The 21,653-nt window shown below is 46.0% G+C and overlaps 1 protein-coding gene and 1 long non-coding RNA gene across 3 annotated transcripts in view; one reads left to right on the top strand and one right to left on the bottom strand.

The window, feature by feature from the left end:
- The window catches only part of LOC144753462 (uncharacterized), a 107,182-nt gene extending 96,008 nt beyond the window's left edge, over nt 1–11,174 (bottom strand). The window contains exon 1 of the long non-coding RNA XR_013594371.1: nt 11,087–11,174. This is a non-coding gene — a long non-coding RNA (uncharacterized LOC144753462). The remainder of the gene's footprint in view (nt 1–11,086) is intronic.
- Nucleotides 11,175–11,219: 45 nt separating this feature from the next.
- Nucleotides 11,220–21,653, top strand: part of LRRC27 (leucine rich repeat containing 27) — an 801,922-nt gene continuing 791,488 nt past the window's right edge. The window contains exon 1 of one of the 2 annotated variants that reach the window (XM_078643471.1): nt 11,220–11,331. The gene's annotated coding sequence lies outside the window, so the exon portion shown is untranslated. The remainder of the gene's footprint in view (nt 11,332–21,653) is intronic. The other variant, XM_078643467.1, reaches the window with a different exon arrangement.

The raw sequence follows: 21,653 nt of genomic DNA, 5'->3' as shown, positions 1-21,653 counted from the left end.
TTTGTACTTGGAGAGAGCAAGAGCTGTTCTGTGTACTGTCTTCATCTCCTACTTTCCTGATCTACAGCAATGGCTGCAAGAGAGTCATCCAGCAGTGATTCCGACGGATTTTTAGATGAGGACCCTCCTCAGCAGAAGAAAAAAGACCATTTCATCTGGAAATTCTATGACATCCCTGAAGGACAAAAAAAAGTCAATGCTCCAAAAGTAACCTGCAAAATATGTGGTAGTACTTTATCCAGAGGCAATCCTCTGAAAAAATATAGTTTTGGAAATGCCGATCTAATCAGGCATGTCAAAAGAAGACACCCAAACAACTTTGCCAGGGAGAGTGTCAGAGAGCTGGCACGGAATTTACCCACAGATGGCGGCAGCACCTCCACTGGTGGAGCAACACCTTCGGGACCACCCCGTGGAAGAATGGTCCCTAACATACAGCCGGTGTTTGCAGGCATCAAATTTCTGTGCACGGAGTGTGACGAACTGCTCTGCTATGGGGAGCAGAGTGTTGAACTCATTGCCATAAAGAAACAGCAACACCGCTGCACTGCCAGTCCCTAAATTTTCACATTTTTTTGCTCCTGTTGAGCAGTTTTGGAATCCCTGTTTTTGTTTTTCCCCTGACAAAAATCCAAAAAAAATATAAAATCGTTTTAAAAAGTCTAAAAAAATATAAAACAACAAAAACAAAAAAAAGTTATTTTCAGAACTACCTCCAATTTATAAAAAAACGCTATTTAAAAAAAAAAAAAAAGTCTGTCATTTTTTATCTCCATGGTACGCTCCCCCGTACGCTCCCCGGTGCGCGTACCGGGCGCTCCCCCCGCGAAAATCGAAATTTTTTTTATTTTTTTTTTACCCGCGGGACCCTTTTATGGCCCCCACATCAAAACTAGGGGGTCAGGGGGGTGTACCCTGCCCCCTTTTGCTCATTTCCCCCTTTGATTTTTGCCACCTCTTGTGTCTCAATCCTACCGAGACACAAGATGGCGGCCGCTGCGGACTGTTTCGAATGTTTACAGACACCCGAGAACCAATCAGCTTGCCGTGCGCAAGTCGCGTGGCGCGCCCGGAGTGCTCCCCGGTACGCGCACCGGGGCGCGGCTCTAGATATATATCTTTTTTTAAACCTAATTTACTCAAAATTCACAGGAGCACATATCTTGAGACCTAGCAAAGGCACATTGGGCAAACAATATCTACAATTTTGCCAAGTTTCGTGGAAATCCATTCAGCCGTTCGAGCTAAAAGTGAGTCCAACCGCCCTATGGAAAAATGAATGGGAAAAACGCGTTTTGGGACCCCCCTTTTTTCTCGGCCCCCCCTTGACAAACCCCCCCCCAAATTTTCAGGGGCTGCTCAGAAACAAAATGTTCAATTTTCCTGAAAATTTCAGCCAATTCCGTCCACAAACGCCAAAGTTATTAGACATAGAATTTTCAAAAATCCCATAGAGAAAAAATCCTAACTATATATACCTACTGGCGACCGCCAGTAGGTAATATATATATATATAGTTTGCACTTGAAATATTTAAGGGTGATCAGTTGAGCCGAGACAGAGAAAAAAGGGGGGTCTACACAAAATCATCTTTCATTTTCCATAGACTTTTTAAAAAGGGCTACTGCAAAAACTGCTGAATGGGATTACCACACATTTGGCATGAAGCTAAATCTTGGTCTGCAGATTGTGCTTTTTGTGATTTGGTGTAAATCCATTCAGTAGTTCTTGAGAAATTAAGGTTGAAATGTATTTGTATATCTGGATGATTGAGAAGTCCTTCAACCTCATTTTAAAAAAAAATAACGCATTCTGAATGGTTCATGGAGTTTTTTCCTTTGGGCCATCTCATTCTCACAGGAGCCAGACTCCCACGAGAGTGAGCACTCTTATTGACGGCGAGATAAATGTCCTCTGTCCTGAAGTAAATAAAAACAATAATCTAATGTAGGGATACCCTGCCCCCCTAGGCTCCATGGGGGGATCCAGAAGGACCACCCTTGTCCTAAATGTAATATAAATTGTGGCAGCAGTGTATTTTAATTATGGGGAGAGGGTGTGCTTCCCCCTCCCCAAGCCATTTTAGGCACTGAGGAACCTAACCCAGTGCCGAAATGCCAAAAAAAGGAGAGACGGTTGTGCAGCCCTCCTCCTCGTGTCTTAAAAACCCCCAGGCGACCCCCAACCCCTAAGTCTGATTTCTGCATTAATATAATAAAACATGTCCGACAATATTTATCCTTGAATGCCTTAAGATTGTTTTATGTGAGAATATATTTGAGTTCAACGGCAAATTATTCAAACAACAACAGGGAGTAAGCATGGGAGCATCGTGTGCACCGACCATTGCTAATATCTATATGTCCCAGTTCGAGAACCGTTTTGTGTTCAATGAAGTGGCACCGTTCTATGAATCCGTGACCAATTGGTCACAGTACATAACAATGTTTTCTTCATTTGGACAGACAATATAGACAACCTCCACCAATTCATTGAATGGATAAATTTATGTGATGTGAATATTACATTTACCAACCATATTGATGATAAAGCAGTGGAATATTTAGATGTCACTATCAAGGATCAGAATGGTACTCTGGCTGTGAACTTATTTGTTAAGCCCACAGCTAGAAATACGTTGCTGCACTATGACAGCTTTCATCCTACGGTGTAGAAGAATAGTGTCCCGTTTGGGGAATTTTTGCGTCTTCGGCGCAATTGCACAAGCATCTGTGATTATGACGAAAAATCCGAAATGATGAAAGCGAAGTTCCTCTTCCGAGGATACCCCAAAAAGATAGTACGAGATTCATACAAGCGGACCCGACAGCACCTTCTGCAACCCAACAAGGACAAAAAAGATCCAGGTTTGGTGTTTATCACCAAACAATAAGTCCTGAATGAAAGAATCAGACAGACGGTATGTGCCAATTGGCACATTGTAAATGTAAATACCCCTAAAGAAGCTAGATTACCTAAGCCCATGTTTGCGTATCGGCGAAACAAATCTTTAAAGGATCATATTTTCAGATCTAGATTGGTTCAAAGCAAGACGTTTGTTCAACAGACACTTACTCATGCTATGCCAGTGTCGGGCACCTATAAATGTCTAAACTGTAAATCCTGTGATACAGCAATACAGGGCCCTACAATAGTCTTTAACAAACAAACGATTAAACCTAAAGATCTAAACAATTGTAAAAGCACCAATGTTATGTACTTGATCCTATGCCCTTGCCACAAAGGTTATGTAGGTCAAACAGGAAGGGCAATGAATGTGAAACTGACTGAGCACCGCTCAGCCATCAGGACAGGTAAAATGACAGCTCCACTAGTCTGTCATTTTGCAGAACTTAATCACGCACCAGAAGAAATGACCTGGTGTATCCTAGAACGTATAAATCCAAGAATAGGATTAGATCAAGAAAAAATCAGAAAGATGTGTGAAGTCTATTGGATATTTGTTCTGGGAACAGCAGTAAATGGACTGAATTAGGAAATTCCCTGGAATCAGGCAATAATCTAATGTATGAATGGTTCTGGGTCTGGTCCATGATGTATTTGAAGTATAACTGTATTGTTTGGTCTTTGTGTGTCTCATTGTAGCCATGTCTGCTGCTCCTTCGACAGGGTGCGTTTTACATATGAAAAGGGGGGGCCCTCGGCCCCCCCGCACGCATGGCGGCGCGGCGACCGCTTCCCCCCTTTCCCCTTTGGTGCCTCTCGGTGGTGGGGGCGGGCCCTTTGGGCGCGACCCACCACCGATTGGCCGGCGGCCTCCCTGACCCGGATACCAGTGTAGAAGGTCCGGGTCAGGGGGGGCGGGCTACTGGAGGGGTGGGGCGGGGGGCGTAGCCCCCCGCCTGGCCCCTTAGGAATAAAGAGGCGGGGAGCGCCCAGGAGACCCCCTTGTCCCTGGACGCTCCCTCACAACACGGTGTGCCCCGCGCTCGGGGCTTCTTTGTTTTTTGTAATTTTCTCGCTTTCTTTTTCAGGTTCCTGGCGGACGAGGAGGCTGTTTTGAGATCCCTTTGTCCTGGTACGCAGCGAGCGGAGGCCACCTGCTGAAGAGGCCAGCCCGGGCGGAGTCCATCCGAAGCACCTCACCGCTTTGGGACAGGAGCGGCTAGGGAGCTGCGCCGCATCAGGGACCTAATAGCGAGTCGGTATTGCTTCGTGTGGAGACCGGCGGGCAAAGAGGTATTGTTGGCGGGGTGGGCGTCACATCGGGGACCTGGGAGCGGCCCGATAGTCGCATTGTAAAACGGGACTTGAGGGTTTGCACTACGGACTCGGGCTGCACTCGGGCTGCTGGTGGAGAGGGAGCCCGGCTAGCGGCGGTATTGTACGTACTTTGTTTGGGCGGTAGAAGGAATTTCCCGCCGCCGAGGGTAATTGAGCGGGGCCGGAAAGATTTGCATCCGTTCCTGATAAATACCCGATTCGCGCCTTTCCTAATTTTCCACGCTACTGTTCGTAGGGCAATTTTGGTACGTTTTCTGTTGAGGAAGCGAAGCGGGGTCGACCAGGGCAGCACCTGGATGGGAGACCCTTTATAAAAGTGTGCGATCGTAAGAAAGAGTGATTTGAGACTTCATAACTGTTTCCAATTGTAGGAGAAAAGTGAATTGGAATTTTTTATAACTGTTTTTAAGGCTGCATGGCCTTTTTCTATTGGTGATTCCTAACGAAATGTACAGTTGAGATTAAGAAGTGAATGCACTGTTGTCTCATAATTATTCTGGCTTGGAGGGAATGTTAAGTTTCTGTTACTGATCAAAACGAATTTTAGTAGTGTACATCCCAACAGGGTAATAGGGGGGGTTCAAGCCTCCATTGTATTTAAACTGGGTTTTCCTAATCTGCCCCTGTTTTTATCACACGGTGTTAATACATTTCTCTATTCCAGGCATTTAACGACAATACGGTGCAATTCACTCACAGAGGGGACGTAAGGACGTAAGGACAGTAAACGCGCGGCCTGGTGTGGGGCGTGATCGCAGACCGATATCGCCGGCGAGTACGCAGGACTGGTCGGTAAGAGGGGTATGGGGGGCTAGCATTCATCGCTCCTGGTGGCCGCCGGGTGGGTCTTCATTAGGTTTACTCACCCCTTACATAAGCGGACAAGCCGCTGGTGTTGCGGTCGCCGTTGCATGGTGCTGAAAGCCCCCTGGTGACCCTCCACCTGAAAGGTACACAAGATTGGCCGGTAGTGACATTAGGAGAGTAGGCAGCTGGTTGTTGGAGTTTCTTATCATGCCAGGACCACGGGGTGGTAAAGGTGGGTCCAAGATGGAGGCTATGATGCGGGCCATGATGCGTGAAATGGGCGAGATTAAACAGCGGCTAGGGAAGGTAGATGAGCTGGAAGCTCGGATTAATGAGAGGCATGATGATGCCCCTGGCCCATCGAGTAGGCCTATCCGCCAGAGGGCGGCACCATTGCCAAGGGGGGATTTTGTTACCCCGCCTAGGAAGTCTAAGCCCAAAAAACCCAGGTATGCTACACCTGCCCCAGGGCCAGTAGTGCCGGTCCCTGCCACGCCGCTGGCGGTCATCCCTCCCCCTATTATACCTATGCCTATACTCCCAGCCCCTGTGGTGCCAGTGCCTGTCATACCGCCAGGAGATGGAGGGTCTGCTCCCTCACCGGTGGCCACAATCCCGGCTACAGGCTTGCCGCAACCGGCACCCGCCTTGCCTACTGCGCCAGGACCATTGGGCATAACCCCAGTGGTACCTGCGGTCCCAGGTGGGAATTTAGATTCAATGCCCCCTGAATTGGTGTCTCAGATAACGGCCTTGATGCCGTGGCTACAGAAGGGAGGTGCTTTTCCGACTTCCGCAGATCATGCAGCAGAGGCGGCGAGGTTTGTGGAAAAGATTAAATCGGCAGCAGTAGCCGACATTGTTGCAGTGCCCGTATCTTCTCCCCTTGCAGGTTCCAGTTCTGCCCAGCCGGATGGAGCTAGTGGGCAGCCGGCCCCGGTGCCCGCACATGGTAAGGAGGTGGCATTGCCACTCTTGGGGGACGGTGCTATACCTTCCAGGAGGGCGAATTTAGCGCAACATGTGTCGCTGGCTGTGAAGGAGATGGTTTGGGCAGATAAATACGTTTATATTTATTCATTGTTATTGGATAATAGGGAAATGGAGCATGCGAAGACACTGAAAGAGTGGATGCACCCAAGTGAATGGAGGGCTCAGTGTGCTAGATTTAGGGTTGAGGAAACACTGCTCAACTGGATCAAGGCTTTTGCTGTATTCACGGCTATCAAGGCCGAACGACCTCCAGATTTACAGGCGCCATTGGCATGTTACCAGAGCAGGATTGTGGGGTGGAGTGAACAGTATTCTGGGGATGCGTGGAAAGGGTACGATTTGAATTTCAGGAAAGCATTAGAATTTAATCGATCATTAGCATGGGATACGGTGGACTCCATGTCATGGCATAAGCAGTTCTCAGATAATTCCCCCCCCCCCTCAGTTTTCCGGTTCGGTCAAGGTGTTCTCCACGAGACCCCAACAGCCCTTTCGGCCCACCCAAACGAGTGAGGTACCTGGGAGGTTTAGGGCCGGTGGGGCAGAGAAAAAGGGGGTGTGCTGGGACTTTAATAGGCGCACCTGCACAAGGGGCGCTTGTAAGTTTAGACACGCATGTTCCTCCTGTGGTCACCCCTCACATCCAGAAACATCCTGCAGGTCCAAGCATGGGAACACAGGACAGAGGGGAAGGGGAAAGCCACTGTAAGACAAACAAGTTAGGCACCCCCACGCCAGTGGATGTGTTAGCAATGATACCATGGTTAAATAGATACCCGGACCACGCATCGGCCACCCTACTCCAAGAAGGTTTCTCTAAAGGCTTTAGGATCCCTGCGGCAGGATACACAGGCAGCACACACTGTAGGAACCAATTATCAGTGAAACACAATCCGGCAGTTGTGGCCGCCAAAATTGAGAAAGAGTTATCTTTAGGCAGGATAGCTGGCCCTTTCACTGAAGTACCGGTACCCAATTTTGTGTGTACGCCTCTTTTGATCAGGCTGTTAACCTATTACAGGCCATGGGGCCCGGGGCGTTGATGGCGAAGTCAGACATAGAATCAGCATTCCGTCTCCTCCCGGTACACCCAGGGGACCAACATCTCCTAGGCTTCACGGTTGGGGACATGTTCTACATGGATAAATGCATGCCCATGGGTTGTTCTATATCATGCGCTTACTTTGAGATGTTTAGCTCTTTTCTTGAATGGGCCTTGAGACAAGCGACGGGCCACCAGCAGGTCATGCATTATTTGGATGATTTCCTCTTCCTGGGTACAGCGGAATCTCAGGAGTGTGCATGGGCATTGCAGGAATTTTGCGTGCTTATGCGGGCTTTTGGTGTCCCGCTTGCGCCCGGGAAGACTGTTGGCCCGACCACCTGCTTGGAATTCCTCGGCATTGAGATTGATTCAGTAGAGGGATGTTTTAGACTGCCCAGGGACAAAGTGGACAAATTCAAAACAGCGATTCGTTTATGCCTACGCAAAGATAAGGTCACCCTGCAGCAATTACAGGAGGTGGTAGGGCAACTGAACTTCGCACTGAGGATCATCCCCATGGCTCGCCCTTTCTCTCGCTCCATCGCCCAAGCGATGAAGGGTTTAAGAGAGAGACATCACCGCACTAGGCTGTCGTCTGAGATTCGCCAGGATATGCTTATATGGATGGCATTCCTGGAGGATTTTAACGGCAGGGTGGTCTGGCCCGGCCCTCCCACAACATCAGTAGAGTTGGGCCTATGGACGGATGCCGCCGGTAGTGTGGGCTTTGGCGCCATCCTAGGGAACATGTGGGTCGCTCAACGGTGGCCGGAGGTATGGAGAACATGGGGTCTGACCACTAATATTGGCTTCCTGGAACTCTTCCCAATATGGGTGGCATTGATGGTCTGGCCCGAACACCTATGTAATCAATCAGTGGTGTTTTGGTCAGACAACATGACAGTAGTGGAATGTATAAACCAGCAGGGAGCACGATGTCCTTTCATACTTCGTCTGATAAAAGAAATTGTGTTGCAGTGCTTAAGATGGAATGTAGTTTTTAAGGCCAAGCATGTCCCTGGTATTCTGAACAATGCAGCTGACTCCCTCTCTCGCTTCAAAATGCAGGTTTTCAGGGAACATCTTCCTACAGCAGACCCCTCGCCAGCGCACTTCCCAGCAGTACTTTGGCAGATTGGTGCCCCAGATTACAGGACCTCGTGGTTGCTAGCTTAGCCCCCAGGACCAAGACGGCTTATGAAGGGGCGTTTTTGTCTTACTGTGCTTTCTTGGGGCAGCAATGGGAGGTGCTATGGGCGCAGGAAGATGGCTTTGCGGCCTATTTAGAATGGATGCATAAGGAGGGACGCTCAGTGGCAGCGGCAAACAGGCATAGGGCAGCGGTATCATTCTTTGCTCAAGCTAGGGGCTTGCGTGATCCCACTAATACCTTTATGGTGCGTAAGGCTTTGAGGGGTTGGCGCCGTCTACAAGGGCATCATAAAGATAAGAGAAGGCCCATAGGGTTGGCACGGCTGACGGCTTTACTGGGCGCGCTGGACACTGTTTGTAGCTCGGAGTGGGAGGTACTTCTTTTCAAAACAGCATTCTCCTTGGCATTCTATGGGGCACTGAGAATCAGCGAACTGGTGGTGGGGTCCAAGTCAGACCTACAGGGCGGCGTACAAAGGGCGGGTGTGAGGATAAAGGAGGACACCATGTGGGTGACCATTCAGAAGTCAAAGACCGACCAGGAGTCACGGGGTCACACCATAGTCCTCCAACGGGCCCCCGCCAACCCTTGCTGCCCAGTGAAGCACGTGGAATTATTTCACGGGCTGCTGGTGGGCGCAGCGGGCAGGGCACTGCTCTGTCACGCCGACGGTACCCCTTTGACCAAGTATCAGTTCAGGAGGGTATTGGAGCTGGTGGTCAGAAAAACAGGTCTTGACCCTAAGGAGTTTGGCTCTCATTCCTTTAGAATTGGGGCAGCAACTGAGGCGGTAGCAGGGGGCCTCCCAGTGGAGAGAGTGAAGAAAATTGGGAGATGGTCCTCAGAATGCTACAAACGATATGTACGAATTGACATGTTGTGATTACATGGTGCTCACGCCTGGTTTGTTTCCGCTTTCTTGCAGTTTCTCAGACCTGTTACGCAGGGGAGGAATTTGCCGTCGGGCACCATCAACCTACATCGGCGCGGACCAACAACCAGGAAAAAATGAGGAAAATTGTTTGGATTGTGGGTCACTCCTATGTGAGACGAGCCGAATGCGTTTTTATTTCAGGTGACCGTAAGAAAAGGGCTGCGCAACTGGGGTTTGACATCTCATTCTTCGGGAGAGGGGGTTTATGTCTCAACCAGTTTAGGGACTTCTTCCAAGGGCTGTTAGCGCGCAGGCAATTTCCCCCGTCAGTGGTGATACTTCACCTGGGGGAGAATGATTTGGCCAAACTGGGGAGGCGAATTCTGATTGAGGAGATTATCTCAACCGCGGGGTGGATGGGCAGGACCTGCCCGGGTTGCACGGTAGTATGGTCGCAACTCATACCCCGATTGCAGTGGCGGGGGGGGATTCGGTCAGGGCGTTGAATCACTCGGTAAAGAGGATCAACACACAGTTGGACAAGCTGTTTCGAGCCCCCCTGTTACAGACGATACCTCATGGGTGTATCTGGGGTGATCGGTATTACTTGGGGGATGGAGTTCACTTGAATGAAGCAGGGAATGTCTTGTGGTCTGACAATATCTGGGCCTGGTTAGAGGGATTTGCAAACAGGAGCGTTCCTTAGGTAGGGCCTAGAGGGGGGAGGCCAGATCGTCGGTTAACAATGCTGGCCTGTGGCGGTAAGGTCATTATCGGTGAGCACATATTTAAGGTCTGAGGGGGCGGGCATAATCCTATGGAGGTTCCCGCCCAGGGGGAGGGGCCTGCGGGCCACTCCTAGAACTCCAGGGGCAAGGTAATTGATGCTTCAAAGGAGCGCGGGTAGGAGTAGTCACGCTTTCCTTAGGCTGGTAGCCACCCCGCGCGCGTATACTCATGACGTCACCGGATGGCTCAGAGTAAGGGCCCTCCTTTAGTGGGTAAATGGAGTTCACGGCGTAGACCGGGCAATTCCCGGGGCACGACTGCGCATGCGCACGGCTCTAGGTGAGGCGCAGCTTGTAGGACCTGACACCGGTAGTGACCTTGCCATATGGCCAGAAATGTACAGAAATCAAGATGAGGATGTTAGATTCGGTTAGGAAACAACATGTATTAGAGTTTTTGTTAAGGTTAGCCTCTCAAACTTGTTCACGATATTTGTATCTAATGTCCTGCTGATTTTTGTATAATTGTTGACCATGCAATTAAAACCTTTTTTAATTTCATATCTTAATAAATACGGCCTGGGGACTAGCCCCCACCTTCCAAAAAGTAAAGAAGTCTCATGTCCACGTTTCTGGGTGTTGGATGCCGGATTGGGGGGGGGCGGCAGCCAGTCGCTGACCATGTTATTTACACGCGGGAGACGGGGAAGGGGAAAAAAACCTATATTCATGTAATGTGATGGTTCGAGGCCTGTTCATGACCCCCTTTTATTGATCATGATACATTTGTCGCATTATAATATCATACCCACGTTGTGTTACTTAAACATCTATATGAGCCTTTAAATACTTCCAAATATAGCTTAGAGCAGTTATAGGACCCAATTCTATTAGGAGTCCATTGGCCTATTTATAAAGTAATGCACACTATAGGCCATCAAATAGTGCATATAGTTAAAAACATATAATAGTGACCTGACCTCTTTTGGTTTGATTGTGGGTCTCATCGACAGTACTGTTTGAGACAATAAATTTGAATAGTATAATTTTCAACTAAAACAAGAATCGTCTTAACTAACAAGTTTAAACGATCTATAACGTAAGACATCTTCAGATAATGCTCATATAGTTGAGTATAGCGATGGTAGGTATATAAATCTAATATGCGCATGGTATTTGAAAAACAATTTAGGGAAATGTCTTCAGTTATTGCACCAGTAACCTACATTTAAGCCACTTACTGAGTATCATTCCTAAAAATAAAAGTCATATTACGATATAGACTCCAATACAAGATGACGCAGCGAATTCCACATCGCCGAACATCCATCCTTAAAAGAAAACAAACGTAGGTGATATCGCGAGACTTCATTTAGTCACACGATAACCGGAAGCCTTCTTAAAAGCCGAGAAGAAGCGTACGCCGAAATTGAAATGGACGACGACACGCTGACAAATCCCTGTACGCAATGCCACCAGTTATCAAGTAAGGAAACCTTGACTTAAACTAGATTGATATGAGTAACTAGAGCTCTACATGTGGCAGAATAACAGCACAAGTTTTTATCAGCTTGTATCATAGGTATTGGTGCAATAGACATGAAGCACTGTCTTTAATCTGAATGGCGTCATATAGCCTTGAAGTTTAGATCTATTAGGTTCAGCGCCTGAAAATCCCTTGATACAAGCAGTCATTTTGACTAACAGCATGTGGAGCCAGTAGGCTTTCGTTTTGAATCAGGTTAAATATACGTGTGATAAATTAAAACACACGAAGCATGTAAAGTAAAAAGTGCCTATGAGACTGTGCCCCTTATGTAAGACGCATTAGGCCTATTCGAATGCTCAGGGAATTGAGACCTGCCGCTTTGAATTGCTAACGTGTAACAGAATGCATAGAATAGGAAAGTTAATCAATATAGGCTTATAGCGCATGTTAGTTGTGTATTTTATAGGTGAAGTACATAAGTATGCAGTACCACATCGTGAACTAGAGACTACCTAGGACCCCTGGCCATCTCCTTAGAGACCATCAAGTACTATTGCTTTTCTAGGAATTGGTAACATAACTGTTCTATTTTCCGGTAGGCCAGTGGCTAATTTTTGCATTCTGCTTCACTTTTATAGTTTGAACCAGGGATCTAGGTCAGCAGGAGAGTCAAGAGCCTGTCAACTATAGGACAAATCTCACATGTTGAGAGTATGCTCGTATTTATACACCAGGTATGTACATGATAGGTTTAGGAGACAAATAGAGGTCTTCAGTATTTCAATTAGTTATATACCAATAGGATCGTTTTTTCTATCTTATCAATCAGATCATTCCATATTTTTAATATCACTACGGATGAAGAGAAATAGTCATCTATTGCGGTTGTGTTGTGTAGACACTTTGGCCAGATCTGGGGTCAGGTCAAGACGTCATCTCGAAACAGGTAATTAGAATGGAGAATTTCCTCCAGTACATAGCCCAATTGTGAGTTTTCCGAATAACATCAAGGCTAGTGGCTCACCCTTCTTAGACTCCGGTGTCATGCTTAGTTAAAATACCTTTACCAAAATATTTAGAGGTATGGGATCATATATATATTTAGACACCCAAGTTTGAATCGCAGCAGATTGGTTGCAATTAGATAACACAAAGACACCCCTTTTATTTTCTCGTACAATATAATATTTCTGTGATGGAACAATGAAATACTGGCGGCTTAAGAGTACCAATCCAATCTACATTATGAGACAGTAATGATACTATTTACAAGAGATTAAGTATCAGTACTAGGTTCTTTGCTGGCATTGAAAGTCCTATTTTATAAACATTGTTTATAAAACATGTATATAGTGTGTATAGACAGAAAATAAGTTGTATAGATATATAAATAGTCTGATGGAACTTTATATTGTAATATAGGAAATGTAATGTGTAGATAATGTGTATATAGATAGAATGTGAATATACCCAATGTAAGAAAGCATGGTATAAATATGAATTAGAGTAAGTGACCAGACCTTATCTTAACAGTCTGTTAATTGTTGAGTAGAATTAATGATGTACCTTAAGGATATATATAAAAGATAACAATCCGTTTTGACGCTGATAAATGTAAAAAATTACACTTAATTAATTGGCACTATTTCTTTGACTTTTTGTAGTTATCAATGATACAGAATACATACAGAATTTCTGAGGAAGGCTTTGCCGAAACGCGTTGAAGGATAATTTCTGTATACAATTATGGAAGGGAATTTTTCTTGTATATAATTATGGTCAACAATGTTGTATGTGATGAATTTTGAATTGTTTGAACTGTAAATAAGAATTATAACACTGCACAGATAAAACAATATAAAATAAAAAAAGAAAAGAAGTAAAACTTTCTAATAAAATAAGATTTAATCAGAAACAGAAGTGTCATTTGAGTTATATTAGATATATACAGGCGTCTATAGGATGTATACAAAATATGCATAAAACCCGATGCTAATGTAACCTTTTCCAAAAATGGTTACCTAGATCCTGCGCCCGGTGCTTTCGGCATCCAATTTCCTGGCTTTGGCCAAGTGCCTGTCTGACCTGCCCCATTAAATCACCAGGTCGGGGCAGCCTGCGCTTCATCTTACAACAACACCATCACGTTCAAACATGAGCGTCTCCACACAGGCGATCATCTTTGATTGGGCTTCAAGTCTAGGCCCTGACTCGACTCGCTCTGCTGACACCTGCAATTTCATTTACAATCCTTCCACAATGAAGCTAAGGGTAGGATCCACGCTTGCCGCACTTGTGGTGACAGGCACAACTTTTCTGTTTATTTGTTAACTATATTCAAGTTTCGAGCCCGCACCTTCGGTGACACGCTCACCTGTAAATTCCTATTGTGTGCCAACCATATGCAACCTTCGGTAACAGGCAAAACTTGTTTTATAAATTCCTTTTATTGCACTTTTATTGCACTTTTGGTGATGGGCTCCCCATTAATCAACGGCTGTTTCTGCAAATGTAGTGACTGGTGTAGGAGAGTAGGGTCTGCTATCCTATGGTCACCCCAAATTTTTGCTTTTTGCTTCACTGGTTTATGACTTAATGTGGCTGTGGGCCTGCTAATCAGACCCACAGCCTGCTGTTCTCTCTCTAAATTATTGCCAATGTACTTTAGGTGCATTACGAAATTGGAACTGGTTCTCCTTATTGGCCCCTGTAACAGTGTACCCAGGTACCCAGGGCATAGGTGCTTCCAAGGCCTACCAGGGGCTGCAGCACGTATTGTGCCACCCCTGGCCTGGCCTCCATATTTGACACAACTGGCCTTATCATTCAGCTGGGGTAAGTCGGTGTAACCACCCCTTACTTAGGTGTAGTATGCCTATACCTAACCCAAAATGGACACATATGTTCCTATCAGCCACTCCTATAGAAGGCCTCATCAATCCTGGAGGCAGAGTGCTTGGAAATATGTGAGATGGTGCTCTGGCATGAGCTGAACCTGTCTGCAGCTTTCGGAACCATGTCCTTTAGCTGTTTCATGATACTGCCATACCATATACTCTTAAGTGCATTATGAACCTCGCGGTTAAATGCTATCTTTGGTGTGGCTTTATCAAAACATGTCGAGTAAGGTGTCATACGAATTGGAATACTACCCCCTCGCCAGTTCTGGCGACGGGGGTAGCATTCCACCCTTCTAGAGGGATACGACATGTACCTAACCTGAACCCCGGTTGAAGTTAAACAGAGCCTCAGCATCACAAAATGGATGCTGCCACCACAGACACAAGTCTGACCTCCTGCTGCTGGGAGTCCTTCCAGCGAGGGCAGCTTGGACAAAGGGTTTCCTGCCTTGGGAGGTGCTAGCACCACCCCAGACAGGATTTTGTGTATTGGGTAGGACAGGGCTGAATAGAATCAGACATGCCTGGGGCACACAAGGTGTCCCTGTGCATATGCCAGTTCAAACCGGTGCTGGGGCTCTCCAGCCCCAGTCTTGGCGCGAAGCTGGACAAAGGGAAGGGGGTGTAACCACCCCCCTTCCTGGTCCCACCCAGAGGAGGGACCTAGCAGGTAATCCGGCCCCTAGAATTCAAATAAGAGTAGGAGCTGTGTCCCAAGAGATCAGATCATCCTGAACTCGACTTGAAATAAGAAAAAAACTGGACTTCGACATTCTGCTGCACAGAAAACTGAAGAGAATCTCCCTTGTGGCCAAGGAGTGACCACCCTGTGAATACAGGCACCAACCAGCAACTCGACGTCTGCTTTGCCGCCGCCTCCCGCCGGAGCCCGAGCCTGACAAGACCCAGACAAGACCCAGACTCCCAGACATCTCAGAGCCCGATCCACAGTCCCGGAAAAGAAGAGACCAGTGGAGGTACCGAGAGACGTGGGACCGGACATCTTGGAAGACCCCCGAAGAGCTGACTGCGCAGCACCCGAGGCACCCTCGATGCTGTGCTTTGTGGGTTTGAGAAGCCCCGATACCGAGCAGCATTTGCACTGTAGATCAGCCCCCCAGCATCTCCACGATCTGCGTGGGGCCCTTTTGCACTTTGCCACTCGACGCGCCATCCCGGTCACTTGCCACGCGGCTAGTGGCCATCTTGGTGACGAAAACTACAATTTGCTATGCTGGTCTGGTTGATCCAGACTGGCCCATGCTCCCCTGAAAGGGAGCACCCGCTCTGACCTTGCTGGTCCGAGTGTTAAGCTTTTTCCACTTCCTGCATGGCTTGCATTAGCCAAGGCCTATTTGCTCCAATCAAGTTGCCGACACCGCCATCAGCTAGAGCCTTCGTGGGACAGCTCGTGATCGACTCCTGGATGTCCTTGACCTCTTCGTGTCCACGTGGCTGCGGAGACAAGCTGCACCTCTTCACCTGTTCGCACCTGACATTGCCTGGTTCCACGGTAGTCACTGGCTAGTGACTTTGAACATTGTCCCCTCTGCTTTCGGGTCTTCACCTCTTCAGATCCACCCTTGGATCCACCGGAACTCTCCTCGACGACCCGCCTGCAGCATCTTCAGCTCCAAGCACCATCGACCTGCGTGACGAAACCCGACACAACTTCGCACCTGTGCACCCGCTTCCTGTGGGTGAGGTAACTCAGCAACGCCGGTGTTCCCACACTGGTATACACCTCTAGTGCCTGTGTCTAACGTTTTATCCTTGTAGGTCCATCGGAAGGTTCCTAAAACACTAACTTTGTAACTTTTACGCACCATTGACTTAACATTGGTGCATGCGTGCACTTTGAGCACTGCACCCGAGTCCCGCGGGCCTTTCCCGACTTCATCACTGTTAGTCCCGAACAGCTCCAGCGATGCCCTAGGCCTCTTTCCTTTCCCCATAGTGGTTCTTATACCACTATTTTAGTATATGGTTTAGGTGGCCCCTAGGGCTCATCCATATTGTGCAACTTTTGTATATTTAAACTGTGTTTTGTTTTAACGCATTTGCTTCGGTGCTCATAAAGAGTATAGGGGATATTTGTAGAAATAAATCTATATATATTTTCAATATATATCTGTGTGGTGTCCTTTCATTTGGTATTCAAGGGGATTGTGTATGGTAAAACAGCTTGCTTCACATGCCTTTACAGAGTTTAGCCTAAGACTGCTTTGTCCACGCTACTAGGATAGCTGGTCTATCAAGGTTGACTTACAACCAATCATCATAAGGGTTGCTTGGCATGGTACAAGGTGATCACTAGAACTAGTGAGCATCATATACCAGGCCAACTTCTCACAACTGGTATACAGTTAATGTAATAGAAAGTGTACACATTTGTTTTTATTATCACTTGCATACTAGTAATTTTCACTCATATTGTAACCTTGACTTTATTGTCTTGCTTGCATTATGGCGACTTCCCAGCTGTTTGCGCAGCCTACCCCATTCTTACAACATCCAGGAAAGCCCAACATTAAGTAGCGGCAATGGGTAGCAATTTTGAGAAAAGGTACAGTGGTTCTGTCGGGCATGACCACAATATTGCTTCCCATTACAATTGAATCCACAAAGAACAGATTATTTCACCCTACAGACAAATGCGCAAATAACTTTTTTTTGGGAAAGAACATTTTTGGGAAGAAACACTCATTGTGTCACCTACTTCATCATGTCACTCAATCACAACTCACCTTAAACTTTCACAGTGTTGGCAGCCACCTTTGTTACAAAGAATTGTGTATATGGCTGTAAGTATAAATGATGCAATTTATATAAAAATATTTTATCACCCAGCAAACCTGATTCACTTGTGGTTACTGTATCCTTGTTTTTCCATGTGTTCCTTCCCCAAAATTTTCTTTGCCCTTTGCAATATTGTAGTCATACCCGACAGAACCACTGTACCTTTTTGCAATTTATACCCAGGTTCTGAGTCATCTGGTAGTTTCCATCTGGATGCAAAGTAGTCATTTTATATGGTTGCCTAGGGCTAGCAGCTCAGCAAGTTTTTGAAAACGTACCCTCCATTGCCCCCTCTCATGGAAGCACTGGCTGTATGGAGCACAGGGATGCTTACAAGGAGGCATTGACCCGCTTAGGAAAACAATATGATCAAGAGCTAAGCATGTTTGAAAGGCATACCTTTTTCATGAGGAGGCAGAGCGCAGCTGAATGTGTGGATGAATATATTTCAGCGTTACAAGTTTTGGCATCCACATGCGTGTTTGAGGCTCACACTGACATTGATATTCGGGATCAATTTGTCTTTGCTTGCTTTTATGAGAAGATTCAGGAACGCATCCTTGGTTGTGGAAAGCCAACAATTGTTGAAAAAATCGATATTGCTAAAAACATTGATCGCTCAATGGTCACATCGAGGGAACTTCTCAATGAACATTCTGTTAATGTTGTGAAGGTTCCTGGAAACGATTCAGCGGACTATGTAAATGTAGTGAACGTATCTAGACATGTTAAGCAACCTTTCAGGAAAGGATCCACCAGTTGTTTTAGGTGTGGGTTCAAATCACATCTTAGCAATAATCCACCTTGCCCTTTCTTAGGCAAGAGATGCATGCTTTGCAAGAAAATGGGCTACTTCCAAGGGGTGTGTAGATCTGGGAGAAAAGCCACAAGAGTTAACAGCGATGAGTGAGATCGCTGATGCTGTTGAAGGGTGTTCTGAGCAATTGCATGATGTGTTGTTCACTGTGGAGTGCAATGCCTAACACAAATTAATCTGTCCATCTGTAATGCAACTGGTGCTCATGCAAAGTGCTCTGATACCTTCGTGCTATATAAAACTCAGGTGAAAAAATAAATACTGTTTTAGAGACTAAGAAGGTCGAAGGACATTGATGAGATGTGTTGTTTGGTAGAATTGAGGTACCAGTCATGGCGGATTCGGGCTCACCGATTATAATCTTATCAGAAATGTTGTTTCTCGGCAAGTGGAAAGGAACTGTCACTTTAACTCGTGCAAAAGTGAATCCCAAAGCATTCGGCTAATTCAATATAGACATGTTTGGATACTTCATGTCCAGGTTGGAATGTTTGAGAAGGTCTATTTGTACAAAAGTTTACATTTCTTTCAAATGACGCAAGATCTAGCGAGAATGGGTTTGTACTTAGTTTCAGGTTCAGATCACCCCATCGCTGTGGGAGAGGTACCTGAAGACTATACTAAATTTGGTCATCTTGAAGAAGACACTCAGGTGGGTTGTGCAGGGGTCGAAGAATGCACTTTGGACATCAAGAAGATGTTAGACCATTTCCCAAGACTGGTTGCTGATAAACTGGGAACTTTCAAGGGTTGCCAGCATCAAATCCGACTTAAAGCTAATGCCCAAGCCGCACTAGGGCACACATCTCCTTCCCCTGAGATGAACTTAAGCCAGTTCTGAAATCCTTATTGATGAAGGTGTCATTGCACCATGTGACTCCTCGGAGTGGGTTTCCCCATTGTTGTAGTAAGGAAAAGTCTGGGAAGGTCAGGTTATGTGTTGATTTGCATTCTTTGAACAAAAACATCTTGATTGACTATCACCTCCTTCCCAAAATTCAAGAAATCCTTGCTAATTTGGGGGATGCCAAATTTTCCTCTGTCATCGACTTTCGTTCAGCATGCCCCCAAATACCCCTAACTGTTTCTCGAATTACCTTTTGGTCTGGCCTCCGCAGCCAGTGTCTTCCAAAAATTGATGGACAATATTTTTGGGGACATCCCGGGGGTCCAGGCCTATCAGGACAACATTTTGGTGTTCGATTCCGATTGGGATAACACACTTGAAGAATCTAACCAATGTTTTAGGTGAGTTGGACAAGGCAGGTATGACTATTAGAATGGATAAGTGCAAGTTTGGTACTCAGCAACTGGACTACTTGGGGCACACTGTATCCTCAGAGGGCATCAAACTTATGTTATCCTTGATGAAGGCCATTAGTAATGCAGATTGTCCCAAAGATAAGGATGCCCTTCAATACTTTTTGGGATTAGCAGAGTACTATGCACGGTTTGTAAACGGTTAATCTCAAACTCTTGAACGCTTGTGTGCCCTAGTGCGGAAGGGCTCAAAGTTTGTTTGGTCTGATGAAATTTCTCAGAACTTTGGCCAAGTCAAGAAATTAGCTGTTAAAGCACCTGCTTTGCCTTTCAAGATAACTATAAATACTTCCTCATGGTGGATGCAAGTCTCACTGGATTCAAAGCAAATCTGGGACAGTGGTTTGCTGGTAAGGAACATACCAGCCTTTGCCTCCAGGATGCTTAGCCAGTCTGAGACACATTATAGCACAATCAAGTGTGAAACTTTGGTGTTACATCTGGGGTCAAGAGTTTGAAGGTTTTACGGACCACAAACCTCGTATGCACATACTTGGTGGAATTGGTTTAGGAAAGGCGTCAGGTATTGTGAGATTGTTGTTAAAACTGCAAGAGTTTCACTTTTCTATTAAGCATATACCTGGAGGGAAATATTTCAGGGCAGACTACTTATCACGTATGGCCTTATCTGACGAATGTGACGCCGTTGATGTTGAGGACACCAAATGCATAGTGGCAGCCGAGGATGCAGTCAAGGAGTGTGCTGCTGTAATTGAGCAATCATGGTTGGCAGCTTATGACAAGGACGCCAATCTCAAGCAGGTCAAAGAGTTCATTGTAAAGGGATGGCCGGAGAGTAGAAAGTTGGCTGGTGAAATAAGGGCTTTTTCAATGGTGGCTTCTGATTTGTCTCTTGTCAATGACATGGTGATGCGTCATGACTTGTTCATCCCTCCAGAAAGTCTCAGAGAAGACATTATCATGTCTGCGCACTTAGGTTTTTCTAAGACATCTCAACTTATTAAATTGTATTACTGGTGGGCTTCTTTAGAAACTCAGGTCAAGTTTTGGGCAGACTATTGTGCTAAATGTCTTGTGTGTGGCAAAAGGTGGAAGTTAATGAATACTCCCCTTCACCCTGTTCCTTTTCCGGACAAACCTTGGAGCAAGGTTGGGTTGGATTTTTCCGGTCCTTCCGATATTTTGCTTGATAACATCAGATTTCTCATTTTGTTGATTGATTATCGTTCCAAATGCTTATACCATATGTTTTGTGATGCACCTAGCACTGGGAATGGAATTAAGTTTTTGAAGATGGTGTTTGCAACTGAAGGGTCACCCTCCGTGATTGGGACAGACAACAGCACCCAATTTGCGTCTCATAAAATGTTAATATTTTTGGAAGCCAGCGATATAAAACCGTTTAAAGTTGCCTTGTATTCTCTGTATTCCAATCGGTTGGTTGAGAGGGCAAACAGATTAGTGAAGGGATATATGCAGCTCTGTTGTCATGCCAGGATGTGCAAGAATGTGTTGATGCCAAAGTGTGGTTGTATAACATTTCTCCTCATTGCACAACTGGGGTGCCACCTTTTACTCTCTTAAGAGGAAGGAGAGTACACACTGACCTATGTCCTGAATGGTTGCAGAACAAACATTGTGTTGAGAGTACAAGTAGTCAGAGTAAACGTGTTGCTTCTCAGGTGATGCAGAAGCAGCATGCCATGAAGTTGAGGCTGGATGATGGCAAAAATATTAAAAATATGGATCTAGAAATAAATTATTGGGTTCTTACCAAAAATCCTAAAAAAGTCTCTAAAGGTTTATCGAAGTTTCCTCTCCAGTTCAAGTGGCAAATGTGAGCAAAGGCTCAGCACTCCTTGGGAATAAGGGGTGGTGGAACAAGAGGTCACTTGCGCGTCTTTCAGACTCTCAAGCGAGCTAGTTGAAGAAATTGACAAAACTGGAGGTTCGAACATTGTGATTGGTTCAGTTGAAGGCAGGATCCAGCTTCAGGTGTTTCAGTGTCTGCAAATGAGGGTGGCTCTGGGGACATCACTTGTTCTCAGTGAGTCACTCCACCAATTGTTGTTGACACTCTTCCTGCCACAAAGGAATCTGTTCAAAGGGGCATTGGTTCTCAGCAAAATGTTGGTGTAGGTAGTCGCTAAAGGAAATTGCCTTGCAAGTTTGATGACTATGTTTTGAGTTAGATCGCTAATTTCAGTTATATTTTAAGTTGTGCTGTGGCCTTACAACTGATACCAGTTTTTGTTATTATGATTGTTTGTGGTTATGTCCAAAAGGACTGGAGAAGTTGTAATATGAAAACACCCCGCGTGCCACTGTAGCACGTGGGTGCGCTTATTGTATTGTCATGAATGGTGTTCCACGATCGAGGCTGGAAGGATGGGTGCGATGACTCAGTGGACGTTTGGTCAGTTGGCAGAGTCCTTTGCATGCATCGGGAGCTCTGGGTTGTGGGTGTTGTTACTACAATAAAATTACCCCAAAATACCTACCTGTTGCAGAGTCGTCTTCTA

Source organism: Lissotriton helveticus, chromosome 5_1, assembly GCF_964261635.1.
Source record: "Lissotriton helveticus chromosome 5_1, aLisHel1.1, whole genome shotgun sequence".
Classification (NCBI taxonomy): domain Eukaryota; kingdom Metazoa; phylum Chordata; class Amphibia; order Caudata; family Salamandridae; genus Lissotriton; species Lissotriton helveticus.
The sequence above is the reverse complement of the archived record's forward strand: the minus strand, read 5'-3'. Positions and strand labels throughout refer to the sequence as shown.